Here is a 10719-nt window from a genome sequence, read left to right as displayed (position 1 = left end):
CCTTTGTGGGTGCTGGCAGAGGAATTTCAACAGTGCATGCAAGAAGAGGGCGGTTTGAAGATGTGTTGGTCACTTCGGATATGAGATCATTCTTGCAGCTAACCCATCGACAGCCGCCCTCCGGATCCAGCCTCAGGGAACGCCTAGACCGACAGGTGTCCAACTACATCGGGTTAGCGGCCGATGTGGACGCTCTGAGAAGCGAGGAACCCCCTGGACTACTCGGTGTGCAAGCTTGACCTGTGGCAAGAGCTGGCACAATTTGCCATGGAACTCTTGGCTTGCCCCTCGTCCAGTATCCTGTCCGAAAGGACGTTCAGCGCAGCAGTGGAGATCGTGACCGATAAGCACACCCGCCTAGCTCACGACAATGTGGACTACCTCACATTTCTAAAAATGAATGAGGCATAGATCACGGAGGAATTCAACACATGTGACGAGTTGACCACGTTTAATTGAATTTCCTCATGACAGCCCACAAATATCCGCCACCACCCAGAACAAATAATGGTCCCTGTCTTAGGTAAATACAGCGGCATAAAAGGCCTTTTCTGTCCATTGAATGCCTAATGTTTTGGGCCTCTGAGGAATTCAACATCTGTGACCACCACGTGTTTCAACTACTATCATTAGGGGCTTCCGTGTTTCAACTATTATCATTAGGGTTTTTTATCGAGGGGGGATTTCGTTAGCCATGTTTTTAATCCAATTTTATATTTGTAGTTCTTTTAAACATATGTTTTTGACCTGTATTTGTACTGGACTTCAGTAAAATTGATATCCAATGTCCATCTAATAGACCTCCAGACACACACTTACTTGTTCTTTTATATACGCTAAATGCATAATTTTTAGGGCCTGTAGTTCACTGACTTGCTGTAAAATTGAGATCCAATGACCGTGTAATCTAACTCCAGCCACATACTCCTGTGGGCTAAAATACAATTTTTCTAGTCTCCAACAGGGCACATTTCAGAGAATTTCCCTTTAAGACGCATAAAAATGTCCCCTGATTAAGATACATATTTTTCCTCGAAATTTTTGTCATTAATCCCTCTCTAGTATGTCACTGTCCATGTTGTGGGACTATTTGTGCACTTCTACTAAGTATTTGGTGCCTGAAAATATGAGCTGAAGGTTTTTCAGATTCGCCTGCCATTAAAGTGAATGGGGCCTGCCGCAAACTTGCGGTTCGTGAACATTTGATTGTGTTCGCAAACCATCCCGGCCTATGTTGGTCCATCACTATATCTGAATACCTCCATGATAACCGAACCTGTACATCTACCTCAATGCAAGTGATTCACAGTAAAAGTTCTAGTTATTTATCTAAATAAGGGGTGCAAAACCTGCGGCCAGCGGGCCAGATGCGGCCCCCGTGCTCCTGGACAGAAACACAGCTGATCGTAAAATCAGCTGTGCTTCTGCCCGCAGCGCCGCGCGATGGATCATTACAGCTCCTGCCCCTGCACTGTAGCAGGAGCAGGACGGGTCGTCGGCTGTCAGTGACAGCGGGGGAGCCGAGGAGAAGGCAGAAGCAGTTTATCAGCGCTTCTGCCTTCTCCTCACACAGGTGAGCGCTATATAGGGTGGACCCAGCTTGGGGGCAGAGGAGCGCTGAGCTGCAGGGTTAGGAGACCTGATCAGCTATGCCTGTGTACAATGCCCCCACCGCAGGCTGGTTTCCCCTGTAACTGGGGTTCCTTTGGATGCCCCAGTTACAGTGGAAATAGTGCAAAAAAAAAGTCTGTGTCCCCAAAGGTCTTTCAGTGACCTCTTAGGGACAAATTATGTGGTAAAAATATATTAAATAAGTTAAAAAATTATTGAAAAAATATAATAAATCACAAATAAAAGAAAAAATAAAAGAAAATATGATGTGGCAAAAAAATAGAAAATTATAAAAAAAAATACAATACAAATAAAAGGAATAAAATAAAAGGAAAAATTGCTAAGTAAAAGAGTGTTCACTGCCCCCTAACAGTTTTTTTATGATCCCTTGTCATTATGTGGCAAAAATATATTTTAAAAAATATATAGAAATATATAGAAAATTAAAAATAAAAAAATTATAAAATACAAATAAAAGAGAAAAAAAAAGTGCAAAATAGTAGAGTGTTCATTGTCTCCCAACAGTCTTTTTGTGACCTCTTGGGGGAGATATGTGGCAAAAATATATTTAAATAATAAGTAATAAACCAATTAAAAAAATAAAAAAAAGAATACAATAAAATATTATTAAAATACAAATAAAAGTAATAAATAAAGAAATAGTGAAAAATTCACAAAAAGTGTCAGTGTCCCCCAAAGGTCTTTTTATGACCTCTTGGGGGATATTATTTGAAGCAAAAATATATAAAAAATTAAGTTAAAAAAGATGAAAAATAATAAAATACATAAAAGAAAAAACACCCACACCAACCAAAACCGTTGCCATTATCGCCCCATTCATGTGAAACTAACTATACATATAAATATAACAAAACGACCGACACAAAATAGGGAACTAATTATAATAATTTATTTTGGTGTCAGTTTGCACATTTAAAGAATAAGGAGCTATAGTCCCTATCTGTCAAGTGAGAAATTGTTGCAAAAATTATTTTGGTAGTCCCAACACATATAAAAGTTAGAACCGTTCGAACCACCAGGTGCACAAAAACACAAAAAAAGTGTATTTTCAGGCCTGGTTATTAAAGTGTTAACCAATAAGCGCTTTCCCCACTAGTAAGAGAAAGTGCTTACTGGTTATTGCAGGGCGCCTGTAACTGGCAGGAGGCGGTAATAACCAGGGAGCACGGCCTCTGCAGTGAGGAAAATCACTTATTTATGAACAAGTTCCTTCAGCGTGGCCCCTGAACCAGAAGATGCATACTTATCTGCTCCATTCCGCCCTGCCCCCGCTGCCTCCCTGCTCCATGCCGCCCTGCCCCCGCTGCCTCCATCTTCCGGTTCCTGCACTTTTACACCTGTCCGTGCATGACCATGGTCACATACACCGCTCCAGTCAATGACTGGCTGCAGCAGTGACACGCTGCTTGTGGCCAGATTGGCTGCAGAGGTAAATGTGACCATGGCCATGCACTGACAGGTGTAATCAGTGCCGGGAGCAGGTAAGTATAACTCTTCGGTTTAAGGGGCCATGCTGCCAGAACATGTTAAAAATTCATTTTTACTGGGAAATTCCTTTAAGCCAGGGTGGATTAGCCATAGATCTCACAGGGAAACTTCCCAGGGGGCTGCCTGGGCCCTCCTCACGGCCAGCCAGTGAGAGTTTTTGGGGATGTATTTTGTGCTCATGGGGGCAGTATTGTGTGATGAACTGTGGGGCGGTATAATGTGCCACAATATGGCCTGGCTATGAGCTGAGCGCTGCGATTGGCCAGCGCTACAGCATAGGAGAAAGAGACGCTGGCAGGTTCCCCTGGGTGGAGCCTAACTACGAACATACCGGAGGCTATAACCGGAGGCTATAACCGGAGAACGGAGCTGCGCAGTAAGTGCAGGGGAATCCCTGGGCGCCGCTCTACACGTCTGTATAGTCAGTGTAGATACTTTCTTCTGGTGAAAGGTGCTCTTTAAGGACAAGGCCGTTTTTTTGGGAAATTTGACATGTGTCACCTTATATGGTTTATCTTTGGAACGCTTTTACTTATCCAAGCCATTCTGAGACAGTTTTCTTGTGACACAATGTACTTCATAATAGTGGAAAATCTAAGTCAATATATTTCATTCTTATTTATAAAAAAAAATCCCAAATTTACTAAAAATTTGGAAAAATTCGCAACTTTCCAAATTTCAATTTCTCTGCTTTTAAAACAGATAGTGATTGCTCATAAAATAGTTATTACTTTACATTTCCTATATGTCTACTTTATCATTTTGTAAATGCTATTTTATTTTTTATTTATATTCTTAAAGAGCAGGTCATTACGGATGCAGCGATACCTAATATGTCTACTTTTTAAATTTATTTTGGTTGTATACAATAAAAGCATTTTTGAAAAAGAAAAATCATGCTTTAGTGTCTCCATATTCTGAAAGACATATTTTTTTTATTTTTCGGCCAATTGTCTTATATAGGGGCTCAATTTTTGCGGGATGAGGTGACGTTTGATTGGTACTATGTTATGGTACATGTGACTATTTGATCACTTGGTATTGCACTTTTTGTGATGTAAGGTGACAAAAAATGGATGCCAGGTGATGTGGATCATGTAATATTTTTATAGAGCAGGTTGTTATGGACGTGACGATACCTAATATGTCAGTTTTTTTTATTTAACAGGATTTTTGAAAAAAAATCATGTTTTTGTGTCTCCATGTTCTGAAAGCCATGTTTTTTTTTAGTTTTTGGGTGATTCTCTTATGTAGGGACTTATTTTTTGCTGGATGAGGTGACGGTTTGATTGGTACTACTTTGGGGTACATATAACTATTTGATCACTTGGTATTACACTTTTTGTGATGTAAGGTGACAAAAAATTGTTGTTTTGACACAGTTTTTTTATTTTTTTTACAGCGTTCAGGTGATGGGGTTGATCATATGATGTTTTTATAGAGCCGGTTGTTACGGACATGGCAATACCCAATTTTATAGGTGTTTTATGATGTGAAAGTTTTTTTTTTTACTTGAAACTAAATTTTTTTATGAAAAACAATGTTTTAACTTTTTTACATTATTTATTTTTGTCCTACTCTCGGACTTCAACTTCTGGGGGTCTGGTCTCCTCTGCAATGCATTACAATACATCTGCGTGTCAGCTTTTACACTGTCAGAGAGTCTATGAGACCCAGCCTAAGGGGCTGGATCTCAGAGGCTCCTGTAGAAGGCAAATCCCGATCCTATGGAAGGCATCGGGCTGCCTTTTCATCCATTGGGTCCCCGTCACTGCAGTGCAGGGACCAGATGGGGATGAGGAAGGAACCCGTATCCTCTGCAACCTGCCTGTATGCCCTGGTCAGCTTTGACTGCAGCATACAAGGGTTTAATATGCTGGCATCAGTGTTTTCGTCTATGCCGGTGTATGCAGCAGGGGCCCGGCTGTCACTGACTGCTGGGTCCATGCCGCTCATCGGGCGGGCACAGCTCCTGCACCTGCTGGTCTCCCAGTGCTGTATATGTACGGCAGGGCTCCTCTACGGATTAAATAAACACTGTTATGTGAGTCTTGTTTTTGGTAGTTTTCATTTAGGCTGTGTTCATACTGCCATCAGAGCCTCTGTCAGCAGTTTTGGCAGATTTGATAGAATCGGCTCCATGTTGAGACATTCATTAACCGCTTCACGTCCGCCCATAGACTATAAACGTCCTATGGGTGGACGTCTATTTCTGACAGCACGTTTTAAAACGTCCTGTCAGAAATAGCAGCTGCACGCTAATCGTGCAGCTGCTGATCGGGTTGCCCGCTGTCAGTGACAGCAGGGCAACCCTAACACAAGGCAGGGACAGTTCCCAGGTGTCCCTGCCTTCACGATCGCTGCAGACACAGCGCTCACCGAGCGCTGTGTCTGCAGAGCAGGAAGCGCTGTGCGCTTGCTGTTCCGGCCCAGCGGTCATGTGACCGCCGTGACCGGAGTGTGCAGGGGCTGTGTGAGGTCTCTCAGAGACCTCGATCAGCCCTGCTGTGAGGCTGTACAGCGCTGGATTGCTGCTGTACAGCCTCTATAGGGGTGCATTTGTCCTGTAACTGGGGCTACTATGTCAGCCCCAGTTACAGGAGAAATCAACTGTGAAAAAAAAAAGAAAAAGTGAAGTAAATGTCCCCCAGAGGTCTTGTATGACCTTATGGGGGACGAAAAGTGTAAAAAAAAATAAAAAAAATAAAGGGTTAAAAAAATAAAATAAAATAAAGTTTCACATGTAAAAAAAAAAAAAGTTCCCAAGTTAGGAATAAAAAAAAAAATTAAAAATAGAAAAAAAAAAAAAAACCGTAAAAACCAGCTCTATAAAAATATCACATGACCTAACCCCTCGGGTGAACACCGTAAAAAAAAAATAAAAAAAACGGTGTCAAAACAAGCAATTTTTGTCACCTTGCATCACAAAAGGTGCAATACCAAGTGATCAAAAATGCGTATGTCCCACAAAATAGTACCAATAAAACCGTCACCTCATCCCGCAAAAAATGAGCCCCTACATAAGAAAATCTCTCAAAAAATAAAAAAACTATAGCTCTCAGAACATGGACACATTAAAACATAATTTTTTTGTTTCAAAAATGCTATTATTGTGTAAAACTTTAATAAATGAGAAAAAGTATACATATTAGGTATCGCCACGTCCGTAACAATCTGCTCTATAAAAATGTCACTTGACTGAACCCCTCAGGTGAACGCTGTAAAAATAAATAAATAGAAACTGTGCTAAAACAACCAATTTTTTGGTCACCTTGCCCCATAAAGTGTTATAATGAATGATCAAAAAATCATATGTACCCAAAAATAGTACTAATAAAACTGGCACCTTATCCCCTAGTTTCCAAAATGGGGTCACTTCTTGGGAGTTTCTACTGTAAGGGTGCATCAGGGGGCTTCAAATGGGACATGGCATCTAAAAACCATGTGGAGTTCCTTTTCTTCTGCGCCCTGCCGTGTGCCCATACAGCAGTTTACGACCACATGTGGGGTGTTTCTGTAAACCACAGAATCTGGGTAATAAATATTGAGTTTTGTTTGGCTGTTAACCATCGATGTGTTAAAGAAAAAAATTGATAAAAATAGAAAATCTGCCAAAAAAGTGAAATTTAAAAATTTGATCTCCATTTTCCTTTAATTCTTGTGGAACGCCTAAAGGGTTAACAAAGTTTGTAAAATCGGTTTTGAATACCTTGAGGGGTGTAGTTTCTACAATGGGGTCATTTATGGGGGTATCCACTATGTAGGCCCCACAAAGTGACTTCAGACCTGAACTGGTCCTTATAAAGTGGGTTTTGGCAATTTTCTTATAAATTTGAAGAATTGCTTCTAAACTTCTAAGCCTTCTAACGTCCTAAAAAAATAAAATGACATTTCCAAAATGATGCCAACATAAAGTAGACATATGGGGAATGTTAAATGATAAATATTTTATGAGGTATCACTTTCTGTTTTAAAAGCAGAGAAATTGAAATTTAGAAAATTGCGAATTTTTAAAATTTTTGGGTAAATTTGGGATTTTTTCATAAATAAAGGTGAAATATTTTGACTCAAATTTATGACTATCATGAAGTACAATGTGTCACGAGAAAACAATCTCTGAATGACTTGGATAAATAAAGGCGTTCCAAAGTTATTACCACATAAAGTGAGATATGTCAGTTTTGCAAAATTTGGCCTGGTCAGGAAGGGGGCAAATGGCCCAGATGGGAAGTGGTTAAAACGACAGAAGACAAAGCTCAACTGAATGCACCCCATTTTAGGTCAACAGTGGATCCTGCAGAGCATTGTGGCTTCAGTTTAGAATTATGTTTATAGAGTGAATAGATCTTTGTACTGTTTTAACATAAAGTAAAGAGACGCTGCTGTAACATCTAACCCCAGCAGGGGGCACCAGATCCTTGATCAGAATGGAAGGGGAAGGAGATGCAGCTTGGACAGTGAAGAACCAGTGGAGATTCCTGTTACACCTACCTCCCAACTTCTAAAAAAGCCAAGGAGGGATATTATCAGCAGCGCATAACAGCAAGTATTTCTGACACTAAGTCACGTCTCTACCTTCACCGAATACCTAGCTATACATTCCCAATTCCACCCTGTGACCTTTGTGCCTCCGCACAGTAGTTATGCCACCTTACAGTAGTACTGCCTCCTTAGTGGTATTAGTCATTTCACCTTAGTGTACCCACACAGTAGTCATGGCTCCTTAGTGCCCCGACACAGAAGTTATGACCCCTTAGGGTCCTACTCAGTAGTTGTGTCCCCTTACAGTTGTGCTCAACCCTCAGAGTCTCCATACAGTAGTAATGCCCCCTTAGTGCCCCCACACAGTAGTAGGGTTGCAACCCAGCCGGTATCTCACCGGCTAAGCCAGTAAATTAGTGCCCCTAGGTCCTCTCCTGAGCTTCCAGTGAGCAGCCAGTGTTCACTGCGGCATGATCAAATAGAAGGTGGTGGGTGAGGTTTTTTTTGCGCAGAGAAAAGATGGGGACATTACAAATTTTGGGGGGCACTACTGGGGGCATTAATATTATTAGGGGGCACTAATAGGGTCATTATTAATTCTGGGAGGCACTAATGGGGGCATTACAATTACTGAGGGCACTAATGGGGACATTATTAATTCTGGGGGGCACTAATGGAGGCATTACTATTACTGGGGGCACTAATGGGGGCATTATTAATTCTGGGGCAATAATGGGGGCATTATTAATTCTGGGGCGCTAATGGGGGCATTATTAATTCTGGGGGGCACTAATGGAGGCATTACTATTACTCGGGGCACTAATAGGGGCATTAGTAATTCTGGGGGGTGCTAATGGGGACATTATTAAGTTCGTATCTGGCGGAGCGGGGGGGGGGGGTAATTTTCTGTGTAAAGATCGGCCAATGTGGGGGTTAGGTGGATACCTAGATATTTTAGAGATGATTGCGCCCATTTAAAGGGAAATCTGACCGACAGATCCCTAATCATTGCAGCAGGTAGTGTGATATTAAGTTCTTCCGACTTCTGTAAGTTGATTTTATAGTTCGACAAGTGGGCGTAAGTTTTGAGAACTTGCAAGAGGTTTGGGATAGAAATTCTGGGGTTAGAGAGGAAGAGAAGCAGATCGTCCGCATAAGCGTCAACTTTGTGGTGGGTTCCCCTTATTTGTACACCCGAGATATCCGGATTCAATCTGATATGCCCTAATAATGGTTCTAGGCAGAGGATGAAGATTAGAGGAGAAAGGGGACATCCCTGTCCAGTGTCTAGTCCCATTAGTAATGGGAAAACTGGCAGAAAACTGGCCGTTCACTTTAACCGAGGCAGAGGGGGTGGAATACAGGTTATGAATTCTTGCCTTCATGGTGTCCCCTAGGCCTAAGTATCTCAGGGTTTCGAACATAAACCGCCAGTTCAACCTGTCAAATGCTTTGTTGGCGTCTGTTGAGAGCAAGAGTATGGGAAGTTTAGTCGATACTGTATGATATATTAGATTGATGGCTTTGGTGGTGTTATCCCTGGCCTCTCGCAAGGGCATGAAGCCAGTCTGCTCTAAATGTATGATGTGTTGCAAGTATGGGATCATACGGGTAGCTAAAATTTTTGAGAATAATTTCAAATCCACGTTAATTAACGAGATCGGACAGTAGCTCTGGCATTGGGATAAGTCTTTGCCTTCTTTAGGGATTACCGAGATGTGCGCTGGTGAGGGTATCTGGCGGGGGGGGGGGGGTCTGTATAGTATTAAAACTGTTAAAAGCAGTTAGAAATTGAGGGGCCAATAGGTCATTGAACGTCTTATAGTACGACAAGGGCAGGCCATCCGGGCCAGGGGCTGTTCCCGTGCGTGATTCTTTAATGGCTAGAGCTAGTTCTGTATCAGTTAATGGCAACTCCAGTGCGTCAATCGCTTCAGGAGGGAGGCGAGACATGCCAGAAGCGGAGAGATAGGTTCGTATGTCCGTAGTGTGGCCGTCTGGATCAGTACGGGAAGTGTCAATGTTGTAAAGTGAATGGTAATATTGTCTGAAAGCATCAGCTAATTTTGAGGGCAAGGTGACTCGGTTACCTGAATTGTCAGTCAGAAATGGGAGATATGTGCTCAGTCTGGATTTGCGGAATGCCCGTACCAGCGTCCTGCCTGGTTTATTCCCATGCTCATAATAATGCCTGCGACATTTGACCATGAAAGCCCTCGCTTTGATAGGCATAACGAGCGGATTTGATCTCTTAAGAGACGTATTTCAGTTCCTATTTGATCAACCTGGGTGGCCTTGTGTTGTCTATCAAGGACATGTAGTTTAGAGATCAGTGCAGTCAGGGTGGCTGTCTTCTCTTTTTTGAGGCGGGCCCCTAGCTCAATGAAGATTCCTCTGATAAAACATTTGTGCGCTTACCAAATAGTAATCGGGCTACTTTCCGGGGACACATTTATGGAGAAGTAGTCAGTCAGTTCCTTACGAATCTCCGTCTGCACCTGAATGTCATGTAAAAGGGCTGTGTTCAGACTCCATCGCCAGGCCCTAGGTTGATGAATAGGCAGAGATAGAGTGATAGAAATAAGGGCGTGATCTGAGAACAATATTGGATCTATATGAGCCCCTGTCAAGACTTCCAAGTTGGAGTGTGGGATAAAAAAGTAATCGAGTCTAGAGTAAGTATCGTGAGGAATAGAGTAGAACGTGTAGTCCCTAGAAGATGGATGTAATGTCCTCCACGTGTCCAAGAGCTGATGTGTGTGTAGCAAGTCTTTAACCCTAGTCTGTGAGGAGCGGGAAAGGTAAGAGTGTCCCCTTGAAGAGTCCACTTGTCCCCTTGACCCTACACTTGCTCCTGAGGAAGGGGAACTTATATCCCCGAAACGCGTTGAGCCATATATTTTACCGAATAAAGTGTTTGACCTGAAGCCCTCCTGTGGTGCTGCCGTCTGTCACTACCATTCTACATGCAATCCTGGCCGGGGGGGGTTTTGGCCGCAGGTGTCATGTGCTTATCCTGACGACCACCCCCCTAGTGAAGTGAGTGAATTATATATTAATCTATTTTTTATTATATATATATATATATTTTTTTTTGTTCATATATTTATTTTGTTC

The sequence above is a fragment of the Bufo bufo genome, chromosome 1, assembly GCF_905171765.1.
Source record: "Bufo bufo chromosome 1, aBufBuf1.1, whole genome shotgun sequence".
NCBI classification, from domain to species: Eukaryota; Metazoa; Chordata; class Amphibia; order Anura; family Bufonidae; genus Bufo; species Bufo bufo.
This window is presented reverse-complemented; position numbering follows the sequence as displayed.